The 21,812-nt window shown below is 46.8% G+C and overlaps 1 protein-coding gene across 3 annotated transcripts in view; it reads left to right on the forward strand.

Moving 5' to 3' along the window:
• The window catches only part of LARGE1 (LARGE xylosyl- and glucuronyltransferase 1), a 462,699-nt gene that overhangs the window by 190,307 nt on the left and 250,580 nt on the right, over positions 1-21,812 (forward strand). The window lies entirely within an intron of this gene.

Below are 21,812 nucleotides of genomic sequence, written 5' to 3' on the forward strand. Positions count from 1 at the left end.
TGATGACCTTCCGCTTCGTGAGATGACACCCAGCCAACTGCGTCACACTGGTCAGGGTCCCAGCTTCATAATTGTCCCTTGTCACTCTGCCCTTTGTGGGAATGAAAAGCAGCTTCCACAACTGGTGGATTGTATCCCTTTCCATAAAATAAGAACAGGCTTTTTCACAATTGTGTTTTTACCGTTTGGCATATTGGATTTTTTATCTGTAAGATCATTTTTATCACTCTCATTTGGTCTCTCTCCAAGTCCTCCAGATTCTCCCAGAATTGAGTGAACACACCCCACTTTTAAATACTTTTGTGATTTCAGCCCGGCCCTGTGCCCCTCCACCCCGTCTGCTGTTTTTCTCGGATTGTGGGGCGCAATCACCCTTTCTCTTTTCTCGGATGTTAGGCATGTTGAAGTGTGTTTGCCCGTCTCTCAAACACCTGGCCTTTATTGCGGCTCCGGCATTCCTCACTGTGCTTGGCACCCCCAGCCTGCTCCGTTCTTGACCATGGCTGAGTGGACTCAGACTGTGGTCCCCGCCTGGTTCATCCCAGTGCTTGCTAGTGAACCACTGGGTACCTCACCCCCATAATTTGCACGGACACCCATAATAAGTGGTAGGTCTGGCAGAAGGAAAGGATGGCATCAGGGCAAAGGCACCACTCGGGCCGGGGGACCTGTTCATGTGTCTCCTGGAGAAATGAATGCGGGTACCCGTGGGCTAGCAGAGCACCTCAGCTGGGTGAGAAGGGAGAGTGTGGCAGACAGCCAAGGACTCGGAGGCTCTCAGGCCTCTGACAGAGAGATGGCAGGAAGGGTGGGGGTGGGGGAGAGAGAGAACTGGAAAGATAACTTCCTTGATTTCCAATAGGTTTCCAGTTCTTACGAGACTCAGAGTACTTTGCTCCTATACAGTTTCCGTGTGTTAATAGTAAAATGTCTTTTTTTCTAGTTGGACCAAATTGAATGTGTTTTTGTTGCTTGCCCCCCCAAAATTGCAGACTGAATGTCATTTGGAGCTGTTGCCTCTTGAGGACCATTTCCTTGTCTTCCCCACCCTTTTCCCCAAAGGGGTTGTTTGTCCATCCTTAAGCAGTTAGCCATGTGGTGTGGAGAAAAGCACGTGAACGCTAAAAAGCCAGCACACCTGGGTTCTTCTGGCTCTGCCATTTACTAGCTGGGTGGTCCCCGTGCAAATTGTTCAAGGTCTCTGAGCCGCCTCACTTCCTTCTTTTGTCAAATGGGGATAAATGATGTTTGCTTCACAGAGTTGGGTTTTGTGAAAGTTTTTAAAAAATCGGGAAACATTTTAATTATTTTTCTTGTGTGATATCCAACCTTTACTAGAGCCATGAAGGATGTGATTTGTTCTTGACATTCAAGGACAGGGTTGGCAAATTATGGCCTGGTGGTCAAATCTGGCTCACTGTACGTTTCTGTAAATAAAACCTATTAGAATGCAGCTTTATTGATGTACTGTCTGTGGCTACTTTTGAGCTACAGTGGCACAGTTGAGTAGTGTCAACAGGGACCATGTGACCCGGGAAACCTTAAATATTTAGTATCTGAACGTTTATAGGAAATATTTTCAACCCCTGTTCAATGATCTCACAGTCTTGATGGGAATAAAATAACCTCTTGATATTCATGGTGTATATTATTGCAGACTTTAGCTTTTAAATTTTATTGATCTTTAATATGTATTTTGGCTTTTCACTTCCCTGCCTAGTCTATTTTATAGTTCCCTTCCTCAGTTCCCTTCACTGTCTTTATAAACCATTTTTAGCTGGCTAGCTGTTGTTTTCAGCCGTGGAATCTGGAACCATGTGACGTGTAGGTTGAACCCACTTTCTCACATGCCAGGGACTGCACGTGGGCCGTGACATTTCTCAGAGGATCACCTACCTGTAACTGACGGGCTCTGCCCTGGTTTCAGCCCCACAATCTGGCCTCTTTGGAGGAAGCTCGGAGCTACGAGCTGATTCTCTCAGCAAGTACAGTGAGCAGTGAACCTGTGTGAGTCACTTTTTGATGTTTTATGCAAAAATATTTTCTGTTACCAAAATATCACCCTACAACTTAATAGTGTAGGTGTTTGTAATGCATCAAAGCCATAGAACTGTCTTTTGGAATATGAATTTAAATAAGCATTAAGAAAAACAAAACAAAACACCTCCAGGCTTTGCAAGAGCCATGGTCTGGTGGTAACATCAGGGATACTGAAGACAGGTCTTCCTCCAAGCCCCAGGCGCTTTCACTTTCCTGCTGAATGGCCTTGGGCTAGTTGCTTACCTTATTTTAGCTTCAATTTACTGTCTTCTCAGCTGGAGAGAATGCCTTCTTCAGAGAGCTGTTGGGGGGATTAATTGAGGCAATGCATATAAGAAATTAGTCATTGTCCTGCATATAATTTTTGTGGGATGGGGGGCTGTGGTCTTGGATAGTTAGAGACAATTCTGGCAAGTCCCTCAAAAGTAAGGCACCCCTTATACTAGAACTTCCAGGATCTGAGCATCAGTTTGCCGAGGCCATTTATTTGGTCCCACATATCGGGCAGCCCCTCACCGAGACCCCCTCTGTGTTCACGTGCCCCCCCCACTCTGGCTTTTGCATCGTATGTGTGTATGTTTTCCAGTTTCCCAAGTATGCCAACCCTTTCTTACCTTAGGCTTTCCTCTTGTCCTTCAATTTTGGATCTTCTACCTCTCCCCCTTTCGCCTGGTGGATTTTTTTCTTGTTTGCCAAGTCTTGGATCAAATCTCACCTTCTCAGGCGCACCCTCTCTGAACCAGCCCGAGTCAGGTTCTACTCTCGTGTGAATTTGTTAAATGAAACAAACTTCTTTGCAGCCCTACCAGATGCTAGCAAATATGCTTAGAGTGGAAATAAAAACCATCCAGGTCGAGGACATTATGCTAAGTAAAATAAACCAGTTATAAAAAAAAGATATATTTTGTATGACTCCACTTACATAGGTTCCTAGAGTAGTTAAAACCATAGAGACAGAAAGTAGAATTGTGGTTGCCTGGGCAGCAGGGGAGGTGGGAATGGGAGCTGGTAGTTGAACAGGTGTAAAGTTTCAGTTTCGCAAGACGAAAAGAATTCTGGGGATGGATGTGATCATTGCACAACCGTGTGAGTGCACTTAATGCTCCTAAACTGTACACTTAAAAATAATTCAGATGGCCCCAGCTGGTGTGGCTCAGTCGGTTGGGTGTCGTACTGCCAAGTGAAAGGTCGCTGGTTTGATTCCCAGTCAGGGCACATGCCTGGGTTGCAGGTTTGGTCCTTGGCTGCAGTGCGTACAGGAGACAGACGATCGATGTTTCTCTCTCGCATCAGTATTTCTGTCTCCCTCTTTCTCCCTCTCTTCCCATGTCTCTAAAAAAAAAAAAATTAAAAAGTAGTTAGAATGGTAATTTTTATGTTACGTGTATTTTAACGCAAAAAAACAATTTTTTGAAAGAGTAGATCAATTGGAAGGCTGCTGCAGCAGTCACAGGAAGAGACCAGTGGGGAGTGTGGCATGTGGACTTGCTGGTGGGGGTGGAGAGACCCTGATTAACTGAAGAGGTGATAGCGGAGGTAAGGTAGGGAGGGCTGTGGGGTGGTCTGGGAGTCAGCGAGAGGAAGTGGTTCCTGGATCTCAGGCGCTTTATCCTTAGTGCACTTAGAACTGAATAATTAATTGCAGGGGTTGGTTGTCCTCCTGATGAACTATAATTAGCACACAAGAAGAGACAATATCTGCTTCTTTGGCCAAGCCCCTCACATCCTGTCTTCCACATTGTGGGTACTCCACAGATATTTGTGAAATGCAGATGACTTGTGGTCTACCAAATCTACCTTTCTGCTAACTGACTTGGTGCTTAGGCTTCTTTCTAGTGTTGAGGTTTTAGGGATCAATAACTAATACTGCTCTCTTCCACTTCTGAGATGAGCACTGATTGAGAGACGCAGGACCAGGCAGAAAGAGGTAAGACTATTACTTTTTCGTTAAAACATTTAGTGACTGTGTCTCAACCAGGTAGACTTAATTTCCTCACCTAAATTAGACAGCCTTAGCAGCACAGCAAACCTCATTAGGTCCCCTCCCTGGGGACGTGTTGCACACGCTTTGCACTGGCAGACAGCCCGTAACAGGGAGTGGGGCCAGGCTGAGCATGCGCAGACGCACCAATCGGATCTAGCCGCTCCTCTTCCCTGGGAAGAAATGAGTAGGGGTGAAAGAGAGGTCCCTTCAGTTGCTCTGGTAGATAGAGGTCACTCCTCTTGGACCCGTGAGCAGTGAGGTAGAAAGGCTGATAAACATCAGACAGCTTCTCTTTGCTGCAATTTTCAGAGCTAGAAGGTTTTTCTGGGGAGCTCTGGGGACTGGCCCAAGTCCCTGGTCCCCTGACAGTTTCTGTCCTGTCCCTCCAAATGAGGGAGCATGAGCTGCAGGTGGGCTCCTGGCGCCTGGGCTGTGTGCTCGTTCTAGACCATCCTTCACAGCAGCTCTTGTTCCGCCCCCCGTCCGTCTCTCTAAGACCACGATGATTACCTCGTACCCCACCGTCTTCTAACTTGGGGAACTGTTGGAGAAGCAGGGTGATGTAGCCCATTTAGCTTTAGATTGATAAAAAGCTCTTCTAAGCCTGGTAAGAAATTTTCCTGAAACATCACATTTAAAGGAAGAATACTTTCATATATAAAATGTTCTCAGAGCTATGTTTTCAGAAATCTTTTTTATTGTTAAATGTATCATACATGTAGACAATAGTCAGCCTTCTTAAAGATCTCAGGTGATACTTCAGAGAAATCACAACAAAGATCGTTTCAGCGTACCGGACATATCAAATACTCTTGAAGTTAAACAATTCAGATTTCACATATCGCTGTCTCTCTGTGTCTAAAGTTGTTTCAGGGATTAGAGGCACAAAGGAGCATACACTCTGGCAATAATAGAGAATGAGGGAGGGGACTCATCGACAGCTTGCTGTGTGAGGGGTTGAGGTAGGACTTACATTCACTGTAGACACTCTAATTTTAGAATATGAAACATGTATATAAATGCGAGATAATGATGACTTTTGTCTGTACGCTTTACAGTGAGCTCTTACTTTGGCTCAATGGATGAGGTGAAAGCGAGCCACTCTGCAGAGACCTCCGAAGGGCTTGCATCAGACCTGGTCTGGCTTGGTCCTCGTTCCTCAGTGTGGGCTCCATGGGGGGCATCCAGCTGATGGACTGCGAAATGCGGCCTGTCTGAGAGGGTCTAGGGAAACTCCGGTGGCATTGCATTTTGTGTAGCTGGGAAGTTTAAAACTCTTGCGTGGCTCCCACTGGCCTCAGAATGAAGGCCAAGTGCTTTAATGGTCTTACGAGGCCCTCTGGGATCTGCCCCGCCTGCCTTTCTGGCATCTCCTTTCCCTGGGCCTCTTCTTCTTGTCCTCTGTCATACGGAAGTACTTTATGTCCATTGTGAGCAGTAGGCCCGGTGGTCTCTAAACCACGAATTCCCCCACTCCCTCATTTCTCACGGCCGTTGGTGTCTTAATAATTTTTTTCACTGCAATTTAGTAGCTGCTTGAAAAAAGAACACACACAAAGTAAAAGGAAATTTTACTTTGCTCTTAAATAACCAAAATTACATAGTTACGGACTGTGTTTACCAGCTGGGCCCTTCACAGCTTCTCAAACCTTGGAATGAGCCAGGACACCATTGCGTATTGGTTTTCATGCAGTTATTGCTTTTGATAAAGGCAATAGCAGATTCTGAGAACCCAGCTTTGCCCCCCAAAAAAGTAATATATATATATATATAAATATATATATATATATATATATATATATATATATATATAGGCTATAGTACTATCTGATGCCGAGCTGTGAACTGCCTTGGTCAGGTAGTTCAGGCAGTGCTTTGGCAGAAACTGAGAACTGCTCTGCTTCTCTGGAAGTTTGAAGATACCCTGTGGTGTCCGGGAGGTTTCTGGGGGCCCCTCGGCGCACAGTTTGGGAACCACCATTCTGAGCCTTGGCATGTGCTGTTTTCTCTGCTTGAACATGTCTCCTCTCAATCCGGCTTCTTGCTGCTCATTCTCTAACTCTCTTCATGGACGTGATGACTCCCTGAACCTTGAAGACTAAGCTTAGGAGGCGCTTCCGAAGGTTTCCTAAGCCCACTGTCCTTAATCCTTCCACTTTATCTCTCTGCACTGTAATTTTATCTTATCTTTCTCCCAACTGGGCTTTAAGTTGCTCCATGGAAAGGGAGTGTCATATTGCAGATGCTTTATAAATGTGGGAATGAATGAATAACTATCTTATTGGAATTTGTTCAGAATGTGCTTGTAGACTGGAGGAAATCAAAATAACAGTTCCAAACAGACGAGACGGGTTGACAAGTGCAGGGTTCTTTTCATTTGTATGGAGATATTTTTTTGTAAGTGTGACCATAGGGACATGCTTTGTCTCTTGTTTCCCATGACCTCATCTGCTCCCTGGCTGCGTGCTTCCGACCTCCCCGGTTATAAGCACATGGCCTCCGAATTATAATACAAATCACAGTGGAGGTCCTTTTGCATATATTCATGTTGTGAGACCTTGCCCTGTGTGCACATTTCTTTGGTTCAGAAATTGTAGGTGTAACTTGCTACCAGTGTGTTGTGTTCTTTCCTTTAGAGGGGGATATATTAAGTTGCCTCTTGGCTCGAACCCCCGGCCTACCGTAGCATTCCAGAAAATACAGTTGTGCTGCAGTTGTTCAATCTAGAGGTGATGGGGTCTTGGGGACTGGGCACGGTTTTATCAGAGGCAGCAGGACATGGGTTTAATGCCAGAACAGGAGGGAAAGGTCTCTCCAGGCCTCAGGCAGCAGACGGTGGTTGTGCAGGTGCGTGCACACTGGTTGTGTCTATTCCTGATGTCCGTTCCTGGAACCCGTGTAACATCCAAGAGCCTTCTACTGTGAAGACTATCAAGGAAGAAGGGTGGCCTTTCCTCCGCCAGGCTGACTCACTCAGGCGGCTCTTCAGAGCTCTGTGGACGTTGTTGACGTTGTTTTTCTTCAGTTTTGCCTCATCCTCATGCTATGAAGATGCTTATGCTCTAATCTGCCACAGATGTCTATTTTTACTACTAAATTAAATAACAGTGTGTGAATGTTTGCTAATAATAACAGTAATACTATCCCAATGAAGTCCCGAGTACCTTCACTTAAGAAGAACATCGTGTCCCCTGCCTAGAAGATTCTCTGCCTTACCAAGGCCTTTCCCATAGGCTTTTTTTTTTTTTTTTTAAATGCATTTTCAAAATAGCCCAGTAGGACCGAATAGTGTTCCCTGTTAATTGAGGCTCAGCGGTGTGAAATTACTTGCCCAAGGTCAGCACAGCTGGCACCCCTTCTGTTTCCTCCTCGGTGCTGGCTCGGTGGCTGCCAGGGAGACCTGCCTCACTTCCACTGCAGTGTATGGGCCTGGAGGCTCAGAAACGTGGCCTGAGGCTTTGGGACATGAGGTCTGCTGAAACGTTTCATGCGGAAGGGAGGGTCCGAGGAGGGGTCTGCACAGGTTCGTCAAGTCTCCTCTCTGGTGACCCTTATTTCCAAGGAAAATCCATCTCCACGCTCCCTTATCCACCAGTGAACGCTTGTACCACTTGCAAGGTTACAAAAGTGATAAGCAGCAAAATATGCAGTAGTACCAGTTTCAGGGAATGTGGACTGGGGAGAGGGAATTCTGGTCTCTCGTCCTGCTCCTTGTGTTCCTGGAGATGGCAGGGAGGTGGCTGTGGGCCTCTGGATCTCACTTGCCTCATGTGGGTGACAGTCCCTTCTGCGCCAATTCAACTCACGTGAGAGATCAGCAGACGAGCATATGCACAGATGCTGCGAATTGATCCTCTAGTGGTGTAGAAATGTAAGGGAGGATTGTTTTTTATGAGAATGAAGTGACCTCATGGGAGGCCATTTTAGAGCCAGCATCCATGGCGTTCGTGGAAAATGGCCTGACCAATGTAAGAAGACAAATAATAAGAATTTTTGCCAAGTCCTTATCTCACCCCTACCATGGGACGCTAACTGATGCCTCGTCATGATCTCACTTATTTTTCCCAGCAGTACAGCAAGGTAAGTGATCGATGGAGACTGTGAACTCACCTGCACGTAAGGACACATCCATTAACCAAGCGCCCCTCTGTGCTTCTGTCCAAGGGCTGTTCAGTGCCCACTGCGCACGGAGGCTCCCGTTGGCCTACTTTCTGGACCTGTTTGGCTGTGTTGAGCCCACCAGTTAAACTGTGTGCTTAGCAAAAGTCACTTCAGTATATCACCAAAACTGTTACGGTTATCGTCATCATATAATTAAATAATGTAATTACTATATAAAGCAGTGAAATGAGTATAGGAAAAAGAATATCCATTAAAAAAAACTGTTACATATTTTGGAACAGTGACCTAAAGGCCAATTACTGTAAAACAACAGCTGTCAAGTTAAATGTAAGAAAGATAACTTAAAAAAAAAATGGATACAAGATAAAACCATGAAAGGGATTCTGATTATTTCATAAATGTCTTTTAACTTTTGACTATATTTGAAAGTTACCGAAGCTAAAAGCCTTTGGCCTTCTCTTTGTGGTTTAAGCAAAAAATGACATTATAGATTTCACAGTGGGCACATTCTTATAGAAATGGCCTTAGCTGATTGTCAAATGAATGTATATTCGTCAATGAGAAATCCAATAAAATCTTCAAATTAAAGTGTCCCTTGATGGTGCTGTGAGAGGGTCCCAGCGGAATTTATACTCCCATTCTATAGACGAGAGCACTGAATCCCCAAGAGGACACAGACTTCAGCAGGAATGAAGAGACCCAGAGTTAATAATGTATATTTTTTTTATTCTGTTGTCTGCTTCTGATTTTAGAAGGTCATGGGTATGATATTAGACAGCCTGTAAATTTAAAGAGGCCTGAGAGCTTCCTTATTAGAGTCAGGTCCTAATGTCCACAAATGACATGATATTTTGAAGTCCCTAACTTTTTCAACCAGGCTAAGGACAGTGTCCTCACTATACTCCTGGAAGTGGTGACTTTTCTCTGTGTGGCATCCTCTCCTATGGGAGGAGAGACATGTTAAGTAACTCCTTTCTTCCTCCCAAGCCAAGATCAGTGTCATAGCAGAGATAAGCCATCACATACTTGGAATTTGACGCTGTTTGCATTTTCTTCTAGTTGCTTCAGGGCTGCCGTGTCTTCATCCGACAGGTGCAGAGAGTGAAAAGTGTCAGGAATAAGGCGGAGAGCATAGAAGCCTCCTTTCGGAGAAACTAATAACCATTCCATCATCTAGTAAAACAACCCAGGTGTGCGTGTGTGTCTGGGTACGCCCCACTGGTTAATTACATTCCTTATAGACAGGTATTGTGGTGGAATGCGGCCTTCTCAGATCTGGAGGGGGAGAGGTCTCTTCTTTGAGCTCTGGATTAGGACAAATGGCATATTATGGGATGTGCGTTTATTTCTGCTGAATGCCTGCCTTGATTAGTGGGGAGCTGCACCGGCAGAGCCAGAGCCGGCTGGAGCCCCACCCAAACCTTCCATTGTGGCTGTAGAGGGAAGAGTGCTTTACATATGCAAATGCAAGCCCAAGTTTCACTTAATAATTATCAGCTGAAGATATTATTGATGAGCTGCTGAGGTGACTCATCAGGAGAGAAACTGAGTTAACCATTTCCAGGCACTCCCCGCGTGTCCCACCCCCACACCAGCCCAAAACACATACTGTGGCTTCTGACCAACCTCTGAATACTGTGGTAATTGCAGACAAAGGTCTCTGATTCCCCTCATTTTTCTCTTCTTCACTTTCGAGAGGCTGCAGTCCAGCGGCCGAGGCTTCCTGACCCCTGTTAGAACCACGTGTGCACCTTTCCCCTGCCATCACCTCCTTTCTGTGTTGTAGGCTGCAGAAGGCAGAATAGCTCCATCTGTATTTTCTGTGGTGGGATTGCCGACAGCTCCTTGTACTCCCTGAAGTAGCTCATCTGCTTGGGCCACTGAGAGCATCCTTTTAAAGGGCACGGGATGACTCCAAGGCAGGATACCCAGGCTGTCCAGATGAAGATACCAGGCACGTTCCTATTTTCTGCTTCTCCTTTTCTTTCTTCCCTGTGCACCCTTGCCTTCCGGGAGGTCTGATGATGTCTTTGGGCTGTTTCGTGAGTTTCATAGGCTCTAGTGGTGACTTGGCAGAGTTCGGTGGGCTGTCAGAAATGGTGTTACTTAGGCTCTATTAGTATTCATCTGTCTGCAGGAGATTTTTTACTTTTTTGATTCTCGTTAAAACTATTCTGCTTCTTGTCTGTCTTGTAAGCACGTCTGTTGCTCCTCACGTGGGCATGCAACTTGGATTTACTGGAAAGAGCTGTTTAGAGGCAGAAGGCAGGATGAAAACACTTTTTGGAGGAGGGAGTTCAACGTAACCTGCTCCTTTTACTATTTTTTGCAATACATCTTGGCAGGTTACTTCAGTTTGATGAGCTTCTGTTTCTTCTTTTTTAAAATGAAGATTACTAAACCTCCCTCAGCAAATTGGGCCTTAAGTTAGACAGCGCGAGACTCGGCCAAAGTGGGTATTCAGAGCTATAATTAGGCTCCTTCTCAGAGACCCAGTTCCTATCAATGAACTGTTCTAGTAGTCGCTCGTACTTGCCAGTTCAGTCATTTAAGGCATTTATTGAGTGCCTACTCCGTGTCGGTTCTAGGCCTGGAGATGGGATGGCAGATGAGACAGAGTCACAAAAGACCCTCCCAGTATTGAACCTGTACCCTAGGTGTGGACACACAGGCAGGCAGGAAGGTGGGCGGGGGGCGGGGGCGGTGCCGTGATTTGTGCCAATGAGAAGAACTAGGGGGAGGAGAGAAACACTGGGCTGGAGGGAGTCTGGGGTGGGATTGTTCGGGCCAGGTTACAGATTCTTCTCTGGAGAGTGGTGTTGAAGCAGATTCCCTCATTAAGAAGGTGGAAGCCAACAGCAAGTGCAGAGGCCCTGAGGTGGGGGTGTTCTTGGCGCATTCAAGAATCATCTTCGTGTTAAGGTCAGAAAGGTAACTGAGGTCAAGGTTTTGTGGGGCTTTGCAGTCCACTGTAAGGCATTCGGGTTTTGTTTTCAGTCTGATGGGAAGCCCTATGGAAGGTGGTTTGTGCAGACTAATGATGGGATCTGAGGACCATTTTTAAATGTCATTTGGCTGCTGAGTGGCCAGTAGACTGTCTGAAAGAGAGTGTCTGGTTAGGTGGCTGTTGTGTGGGTCCAGGTGAGAAATGGTGGGACCTGGGACTGGAGCAGTGTTGGAAAGAATTTGTGGGGGTGTATTTTGAAGGTAGAGCCAACATTCAAATATATTGTTAATGCAGCATCTGTGAACATGACGGGGAAAATTCAAGAATGAGCCCTATGTTTTTGGCCTGTGCAAGTGACGCCATTTGCTGAAAGAGGGACCAGAAGGTTTTGAAGGCAGGAATTGAGGGCTCTCCTTTGGATGTGGGGACAGCAAGTGACTCCTGAGTCCTCTCTTTCCACAGTGTAGTAGGCACATAAGAATGCCCAGTGCTTACTACACTTGGGAAGTGAAGATGATTCAACATGGACCCGGCCTTCACTGGTACAGTGTCTGCCCTGAATAGGTGTTGGGGGGGGATAGATAGGCAGAGTGTGAACCAGGATGTGGCCGCAGCCCCTACAAATGTAGTAAAAGCCCGTGACAGTGAGAGGAATGGAGTGGCCTGCTCCCCCTGAGGAGGGTCGCTAGAAGGGGTTTTCCAGGGAGATGTTAAAGAGCCAAAGGCAATTCACCAGGTGGCAAGGCCTGCCAAGGAAATAGCACAGATACTTAATGCTCATTCCAATTGCCAGTCATGCTATCCAGGGACTTAGTGTAGGGCCTGCCCCGAGTAAGGGCTTCAGAAGTAGTGGTCGGTGAAGATCACTGGGTCTCTGGGGTACAATTCAGGACCAGAAGGTGGCATCGTGAAGTGCAGGAGTTTCAGCAGCAATTCCAGAAAGTCCAGCAAGGCTTGAACCAGGGTTTCCTCTTCACAAAGCAGCTCCCTCATCCCCACCCTGACGGGGCGTCTGAAGCCAGTCCCATTAGGCGGGCTGGTCTCAGGCGGGCCTCTGTCCTGCACGGGGCTCTTCTCTTTGGGGCCAGGAACTGGGATCTCGTACTGGAGGCCCCGCCAGCAAGGCATCCCCTGCAGCCCCTGTGTCTCTCCGTGCTCCCTACTCCCTGGCACATGCTTCCTCTCCACTTGCCCAGAAAAATCCTGGCTTTGCCTCAATGGAGTCAAACTGTTAAAGGTCCTTAGTTTTAGTCTTCTTGCTTTTATGATACTGTTGGAAGCACCTTATACAAGATTACCATCATCCCAGGAGTAGGACTTAGAAGAAAATAACCATCTGTCAAAAGTAGAGACAGTAGGTTTTGCTTAATAGGCATTAGCACAATATTTTACCCAAACATCTGTCTTGCTCTTGGTAATGTCTTATCTTTGCCAAGTGCCCATCCTGAGAAAGCCTTATATGTGTCAAGCTGAGCTCCCGATAAAATCTTCTCCTCCTCGCTCCCTCCCAAATCTATCCCGATAAAACCTCATTCTTCATTTCCAGTTTCTCCCTAAGGGATAGTTGGATTTGTCAGGAAAGGGTGAAAAAAGAAAATGATGAGCGTTTTTGTTGTTGTTGTTGTTGTTGTTTGTTTTTTGTTTTTCTTTATTTCAGTATAGATACTGACGGGAATTGGACTATAACTTTAAGTCAGTCAAACCGATAAAGGAGGGTTGGAGACTGTGAAGAAAGGACAGAAAGACAGAGAAAAGGAGAGCAGTCGTTTAGAGGCCAGGGGACGCTCAGACAGGCTTCTACGTGTTTTCTCTTGTTTTTCATTTACACTTGAGCTGAGGGTGTAACACCGATGTAGGTGACTTGGCAGTTGGCGGGAAAGGGATGCTGTTGAAGAAATCGACCACAGTGACAAAAACACTCACTTCCTCCTCTTTGTGAAACTTGTTAGAATATTCCTTATAGCAGCTATTCATGCCTGTTTGAGAAATGCGTTAGACTATTCCTTACAGCAGCCACTCATGTGCGAGGGAAACGCTGCTTTTCCGAGCGCAACCAGAGGAGACCAACACTAGAGCGAGATGCAACTGAAGTTAATGAGCTAAGTGGGGGGCAGACAGTGATCAGAGATGATTGGAATGTAAATTTATTGTGCTCTCACACGCTGGCTGATTTCCAGATTTGGAGGGAATATCTCCTCACATTTTCTGGAGTGCGTTGTATTGTCGTGCACGGATAGTTGTTTATTAAACAGCCCGGCGACCTAAGAGAAGAACTTGGCTCTGCTGTCACGTTGCTCAATTACATAAAAGACAGAGCACTACATGCATTATCCTCTGCCTTGTTTGGTGGCAATTTGATTGCTACTAATCAAGGTTTTTCTGTCAATGCTTAACGCTCCTTGGATATCAAACAGAAATAGGATTGGCCAGATTTAGAAGCAGAAAGACTCAGTGCCTTGTATCGTGAGAACCATCATTCAGAGACCAACTGCCTCAAACTTTCAGAACTTAGGATGTTTGGCCCCCCAAAAATTATTTAAAGCTTTGAAATCACTGAATCTCAACTTTCAAGGGGCAAAACACTGACATCATCTCTCATTAGGGTGCATTTCAGCACTTATAGCCAAAATCCAGCTACAGATACAGCAAATGCGTGCTAAAAATGTCTTCATTTTCTTGACTTAATGAAGCTCTTCAGGACAAGGTTCTGGAAAATAATGTCGCGGGGGAAAGCAGTCAAATTGCATTTGGCCTGTTAGGAGGAAACAAATCTCGGCTTCTTTCCCAGGCCTTGTGGTTGCAAATTCTCTTTTCGAAGCTTGTGAGGAGCTCTTTTCTTACTGTTGTTCACTCTTGGCCAGAGATTGCCAAGGTCTTTGCTGGAACTCAAGTTTGCTTTGGATGCCAAAGACAAAGGTAACTTCCAGAAAATTGCTTTGGGGAATTTGGGGACGGAACATTCTCTGTTTATCCCATAACAAGTGAGAACCCTTTGTGTGTTGTTATTGCCACTTCCTCCCCACAGCAAAGCTGGGTCCACAATTCTGGAATGTAGGGAAATGGCTCGGCCTGGAGCTGCGTCTTACTTGGGCTTGTAAACTGCTCAGAAGTGGTAGCACATCAACTTGTCCGGTGCGCATCCACTGACCAAAATGTAAAAAATAAAAATAAAATTTTTTAAAAATAATTTTTTAATGTGAGAATTTTAAAATCAAACTGAGTTTTATACATTTTTCTAAAATGATTTTGGCCATGATATTTAATTTATTTTGCAATGTCAAAATACATCAAAAGGAGTGTGCTTTTATGCTAATTAAAAGAAGGGCTTTGTGTTTAAAAAACATTACAGAATTCTCACTTGATGAGCACAGCCTAACGTGGAAGGTGAGGAATCGGAGAAATCATTGGATCGAAGGGACCTATTGGTCATGAGAAAGGAGCCTGGAAGCAGAGAAACGGGAGGGTCCGGCAGCCGGAGTAGTGGGCCCTGCTTTGCAAAGAGCTCTCGTCCTGGGTGGAGAGGGATTAAGAGGATCAAAACAGCCCCAAGCTTGTAAGAGCTAGAATCCCAGGGCAGCCTGGGGTCTAGGAAACCTTGCTTACCTGCAGGGAACTGTCCTGGAATAGGGAGCTGGGGCCCTGGGTGTGAGCAGTACTGGAAATGGACTTCAGTGTGACAATGCTGAGACCTCCTTTGCGTTTAAGCCAGTTCCTGAAATTTGCCTTACAGAGCCACCCGCTGTGCCTGCACAGGGGCTTTATGGTGTCTGAGCCAGAGGATTGGGGGAAATGCCTGAGCCAATGTTTTGCAACCCTGACTCCACAGGAGAATCTCATGAGGGCGGATGCTTCTAAAGATGCTGATAACTAGACCCCCCCCCCGCCTCCCCCCGCCTTCAGAACTTCTGAGCTAGTTAATCTGGGATGGGGCCTGTGCCCATCAATATTTTTAAAAAGCTTCCCAAGGGATTGTAATGGTAACAAGGATTGAGAAGGACTGGCCTAAGCAGCAAGGGATGAAGCTGTAGCAACAACAAATGAGACTGGACTTGTCTGGAGTGGGGTGAATAGGAGACGTTTTGGCTTGAGGCAAAAAGAACAATTGAGCTGAGGCCAATGAACCTGGGTTTAAGGTTCTTCCTCGGTCATTTGTTGTTGGGATGGCATTGAAAATGTTAAATCATGTGTCTCTCTCATTTTGCTTTTCAAATAGGGATAGCGAGAACATTCATTTCATTGAAGTGTTGTATAAACTGTAATGAGATGATACACAGCCTCCGGGTACTCAATAGGCACTGACCAAGTGTTTGTTGAATTTGGTAGATGACCTTAAGTAGATGGAGTTGCTTCTGTACATCATCAAACTGTGAAATGTGGTGGGAACAGGATTGTCGTTGAGAACATTATCCCTGGCACCTATGACTGAGGCTGGCAGGAACAGGGGGAGATTCGAGGTCGGGAGACGAAGCAAGGAGACCCATGTTGTAGGACAAGGGTCCACAAACCAGGTAGGGCCCACAGGCTGAGTCTGGCCCAGCACTTGTTTTTATTAATGAAGTTTCACTGGGACACGGCCGTGTCCGTGCGTTAATGTATTTCTGTGGCTACCTTTGCATTACAGTGGCAGGGTCAAGTGCTAGCATCAGTGACCACATGGCCTGCAGAGTAAACCATATCCACTCTCCGGTGTTTACAGAAAAAGTTTGATGACCCCTGTTTTAGGATAAGATGAAAAGGCTTGGTTTGGGGTATAGAATGTCTGAAATAGAATGAGAGGAGCAAGTGCTTCAAACACCAGGAGGGAAGCACTGGCAGGCCCTGGCGACAGATTGTACGTGGGGGGGGCTCTGCCATGTAAAGGTTAAGGACTGCAGTGTCTTCATCACGGGTAGAACGATGCAGGGGACGGCCTCCCTGAAGCCGGAGCGTGAGTGCAGGAGCTTGGCGTCTTTGACCAGGGAGACCTGTCTAGGTTCTGTCAGCACTGAAGAGGCTGGTAGGAGCCCCCTGCATGGGTGGCTGTGGGGCTGGATGCCCACCCAGGTCCTGGTGCTGCCTCTGTTTGTGAGCCCCACAGTTCTATCTATTTGCAAAGGGTAGACACCGCACGGCCTAACCACCGGCACTCCAGCACTCAGAGACATTCGGTGCACACAGATGGACTCAGATCGTCACTTAGGGTGTGTGGGGTGGCACGCCCCTGATCTCTGTCACCACACTGCAAGGAGGTTGCTTTTCAATTTACCTTTTTGGTTCTGAATCTTAAATGTTTTTGATTCTTAATTCAGAGCTTTCATCTTGAGTTGATTCAGGGATTCAAAACTGATGATAAATGTGTGTTTGTCGAGAAGTTCTGGAGGGAGGTAGAAGATGGTGTAAACTAAAGTTTTGAATGATGTCTCATTTGACATTTTAAACTCAAGGTGGGCTGAACCACAGATCGACACACGTAGGCATTATGTGACAGAGATGCACCACGTGGACAAACTGACTGTGTATCTAAAAAATAGAAACCCACAGGAAAGGTAATAACAGAGAAGCAAAGGTATAAGGGGCTCAGAAATGAGGGATTCTATTTGCTGTTGTCTTAATGTGCCCCGCTCCAGACTGCGTGGGGGTGCGGTGGGGTGGGGTGGGGTGGGGAGGCAGGAGCTGTGAGTATCGGTCTACTCTGATGAGGCCTGATGCCTGCATGCAGAGTCGCCAGTGTCCCCCAGTTTACAGGTCGGGACACTGAATCACTGAGAAGTTAAGTACGTTGCCTAAGTTTATTAGTAAGTGACAAAGCCATAATTTGGACTCAGCTTTTTCTTGTTCCAGTCTCATATTCTTATGATGCGATTTGTGTTGTTTGCTTCGCTTGGTTATCTGTCCCTCTTGCCCCAGCATTTAATATTATAATGAGTCATTTTAGCTTAAGACTTGCTACACCTATTTTTTCATGCCCCCCCCCTTTTTTTTTCTAGATGCCAGTCTTGTCCTTCATTCATTATTCAAATGCTTTAATAAGTGCGCCAGGCCCTGCAGACAAAGAAACCAGATATTGGGCAGCGGCCCTCAAAGTATGACCTACAGACAGTTGTGTGTCCCTCTATTAGAGTTCTCCAGAGGAACTGACCAATAGCATGGGGCAGGGGTGGTGCATAAAAAGATTTATTATAAATAATTGGCTCACTTGATTATGGAGGTGGTCACGTCCAAGATCTGCAGGGTGAGTCGGCAAGCTGGAGACCCAGAGGAGCCACTTGCGGTGTTCTAGTCTGAAGGCCAGCAAGCTCCAGACCCGGGAAGACCAGTGTTCCAGTTTAAGTCCTAAGGCAAGGAAAACACACACACACACTAATATCCCCGTTTGAAGGCTGTGAGGCAGGCATAATTCTTGCACAGGGCAGGACCAGCCTTTTTATTCTTTGCCAGGCCTTCGAGCTGATTGGATGAGGTCCCCGCCTGCATTAGAGAGAGCAGTCTGCTTTACTCAGTCTACTGATTCAAATGTTAATCTCATCCAAAACACCCAGAATAATGTTTGACCACATATCTGGACACCCCACAGCTCAGTCAAGTTGACATATAAAATAAGCTATCACAGTTCCGAAACTGTTGCTGGTCTGCAACAAGGTGAGTATGGAAGTTGACAGTATGCACGTAGGAACTTCTATAGCACTTGGACATGCATCAAGCATGTGATCAGTAGACTTGTCTTGAGGAGCAGGGTATATACCGCGGGTCACTGCTCGTCCCTGGTCCAGGCAACAACTGCTGCAGGGGACAGAGCGCGTTGCGGGGAGTGTGGCACTCTGGGATCTGAGGGTTACTGTCCTGGGGGCCAGCTGAGATGGGAGCGGGGACTCTGAATCCTGCAGAGCCCATCTTGGGGTTGTCACGCATTGGGGGAATAAACACGAGTCATTGCAAACATTTCTTTGCCAGGAGAGGGAACATGGCACATCCCCTTCGTGGGGAAGGCCCCGAGCCCCTTTGTTCAAAGGCTTTTATTGAAAGGGTTATCAGTGGGGCCGGGTAACAGGACTGTACAGCTGTACAGGTTATCTCATTACATCAGTATGTTAATGTTTACAGAGAATGGGTGATGTTTTGGAGAAAACAAAAGGTAGGAACACACAGATTTACATCCGAGAGGAGATTAGTAAACAAGAGAGATGACTAAACAGGAGAGCGTAGTAAACATGAGAGTGCCTACAGGTATAGGGTTAGGGTCTGTGAATGGTGTAAATTTCCTTCCCAGCATGAGCTGGCTATATCTTTTGAGGGGAAAATAAAGGATACTTTAAAGAACTTACTTCCAGGCCTGATTTCCTTGGGAATGGCCAGATCTAGTTTAGGGCTGTCTCTGGTATTATTTCAAACCTGAGCCAGGCAGGGGAGGGAGCCGCCAAGAGACAAGGGGACTTCTTTCAGATAGAATGAGGACTCCGGCCATGCCCAAGCCGAGCTGAAGGGTGCGGGCCTTTTGCTTTTTCTCCTCTCCCATGCGCATGTCTGCTGTGCATACCAGCCGATGTCTTTCTGAGGTTTTCTCAGCATGAGAAAAACTTACCGTCATGGATCACCGACCATCATAGGGCCAAGCAGGGTGATGTGAGGGGGTCAGGAGCTGCGCCCCTGCCAGGGGGACAGGTTTTGTCTCCTCAGGGGCCTGTTTTCCCAAGGCTTCCTTGATTATTTCCAGCCTTGGGGCCCTCTCACCTGTCGACATGGTTACAGTTCCTGAAACCAGACAGGGTGTTTCCTGACAGGTATGGACAAATTTGTTGAATTCAAGTGATAAATTGCACATGGGGTAAGCTATGTATTAGGACTGCATTTTTATCCAGGATGGCTTAGGGGGAAAAACTTCATTACTTATTGAGAAATACTGCTGTAGGCACAGTTGTTTTCCTAGGCCAAAACTCCCATGTGATGGGCCCCGTAATGATGATTTGCGCACAGAGCAGGGGAGCGCTCAGGAAGAGACCAGAGCCCTGAAGACATCACAGAGAAGTACGGCACACAGCTACGGGGGCCGGCCTTTTGCTGCCCCGACCCTCTCTCCTCCCAGCCCCCGGGGGGTAGGAGAAGTTGCAACAAAGAAGTCAGGAGCCAAAGAGATGAGTGGTCCAGGCACAAAAACAAGGACCAAGATGAATGAATGCAGAATGAGCCGTGAATGTGGCAAAGAAACAGGCCCCCCCTTGTGTCACCTCTGGCCATGCTGCATCGCATCCGGCTTCTTGGTTAGCGATGTGGGCCCCGCTGCACTGTGGGTTGGGAGGGTTAGAGCCTAGAGGGGGCCTGGAGCACGCCTTCACCACGCTCCCTTTCAGAAGCAGAAACTGGCTGAGGGGGGCAGAGGGCTCAGCTCAAGCCGATGTCCCTGTGAAACAGACACATCAGAAGTTATAATTCTGCCCTTTTCTGAGCAGAGCGGATGTGCCAGGCACTGGGCATAGCATGAGTGCTGCCTTTTCCAACGTCACTTCCCCTCTTTGAGGCCTGGCATTTATCAGGTGGTGTGTCTGCATTGGTGACAGCGTTTTCAAGTGCAGAAAACACCTGGGAGTCTTTGAGAACGAAGTTTGGTTAAAGCCATTTGGGGTCTAAGAAGGGTAGAAATGGACACAGGATGTTGAGAGCATTTCCCCTCCAGCATTCTGGAATTGTAGTTGCTTAGGGAATTGCGTAAGAATCCTTTATTTATGAGCACATAGTCAAACACTTAAAAATTACTTTTCATGATCATATGGAGTGTGGGGCTTTCTGGAGAGGAATATGGGAGGTGATGAGGCCCCCATGGCAGACCTGCCTGATCATATTTCTCTGGATGAACTTTGACCTCATACCCAAGGCTGAAGGCAAGAAGGTTCAGCGATGCCACCTGACAAAGTCAGCCATGGTTTGTTGGCCCCTTGCTCCCATATGCTGCTCAGAATAGCCCTGTGTTCAGAAAATGTACAGCCTTTAACATTATCAACTCCCCTTACCTGTAATATCCCCAGCCCCGCTGGGAAGGAGTTGGAGGAACTACTGTATACCGAGTGACTCCCAGCACTGGGCACAGTGCTTGGTGCTTCTTCTTTGGGTGTCTGACTTAAGCCTTCCCTCCGCCTTGTACGGTTACATCTGTGCTCCCATCTCACAGAAGGGAAGACTGAAACTCGGAACACTTAAGTAACCTCTCCAAAACACACACTTAGAGTTCCCCTGCTCATTCTTAGTTTTGTGGGCTTCCAGAGTTTCTCAGATTCCTGTCCCAGTGTTCCCAAAGGACCCCAGTGTCCTAGAGCACCTGTACCTCTAACCCACCTTCATTCTAGTCACGTTGCACCACAATGGGAATATGGCTTAAGCTTTTAGAATCTCAGTTTCCTCATCCGTCATGGGGATGCCAGTTGACACCTGCTTGTGCTGTGGTAACCTGGCATCCTCAGCGTGAACCACCCAGCACAGCGCGCACACGCAACAGGCGCTAGACACAGCGTGACACTGCCCACTGCCAAGCTCGATGCTCATCCTTCCCACCCGTGCTGGCTGTGCTGATGTCAGTTGAGAAAATGCTGCCTATTCTTGTCCATTCTCGGTGGAACTAATTTGACTTGACCAAACAGACCGGTTTTCAAAAGCCTGGGTCAGAGCTTGTAATTGTCCAGCTCGGTGACAATGCAACCCTAATCAGCCTGTGATTTCACGTCCCCGCCACTCACCTTGGCCTTTGATTTGTAGTCCTGGGCAGTGTAATTCAGCGGGTCGCATTTGCTGCATTGATGGGAGAGGACCAGGAGCTCAGGAGCTTAACCCCGAGGTGATTAGGAGGGAAGAAAGCAGTCATGTTTGTGAAGGCCCAGAGATACATCAAAAAGCCCTGGGCCGAGGCAATGCAGTCGCGGCGCAGGTGGACCCCGCGGGGTGTAATTCACCACATTCTTTGATCCTCAAGTTTTGTCAGACACACCGACTCTCTGGGACAGTTTGAAAGCTCAGTGGGGTCTGAGCAGGAAGTAGGAAAACTTGAAGTATGAAAAAAGAGGAGTGTTTTTTTGGCAAGCGACCGAGAGGGTAATTTGCTGGGGATGTGATTTTTGCTCCGTCGTCTCTGAGGCAGCCACGGTGGAGCTGGACACTGGGGTTAGTGGGGTGTGGGAACAGAGGCGTGACACCTTTTGGTGTGTCTGGTGTCAGTGGTGTCGCTTGGTGGTAAGCATGCATTGAGCGCCCACTGTACACAGGGTGGTATGCTAAGAATCCTGGGGAGATGGGGTTTCACATTAATAATTCTTTTAAATTCATGGCTCTCTGTATAGCCTATTATGAAACTGCATTTAAGGGGAAAGTGTACAGGCTCGAGCATGAGAAATACCTGCGTACGCATTCAGACATCAGTGCACTCCGGGTACGTGACTTTGAAAGACCTACTGCTCTGTGTATGATTGTTTAATGAAGTGGTGCTGGTACTCAGCTTAACGGCAACTGCTTTTCTGGGAAAACTTTGAGACTGATTGCATCCCTACTTTCTGCGTCCTTGTTTCCTTTAATTGTTTTACTGTTGGCATGGACACATGCCTCTACCCTTCCAGCACTTACTGGACATTGTGATAATGTAACCCCAAAGGTAAGTAAGGGCCCAGTCTTTGTCCTTATTGAACTCCAAATCTTCATAGGGCACATTTGATAAAATCATTTATGACAGGTACATGCACATGGATTTTTGTAGTGCTTAGGTAC

The sequence above is a fragment of the Pteronotus mesoamericanus genome, unplaced genomic scaffold, assembly GCF_021234165.1.
Source record: "Pteronotus mesoamericanus isolate MK-2021 breed Mesoamerican mustached bat unplaced genomic scaffold, CSHL_Meso_final contig_263, whole genome shotgun sequence".
NCBI classification, from domain to species: Eukaryota; Metazoa; Chordata; class Mammalia; order Chiroptera; family Mormoopidae; genus Pteronotus; species Pteronotus mesoamericanus.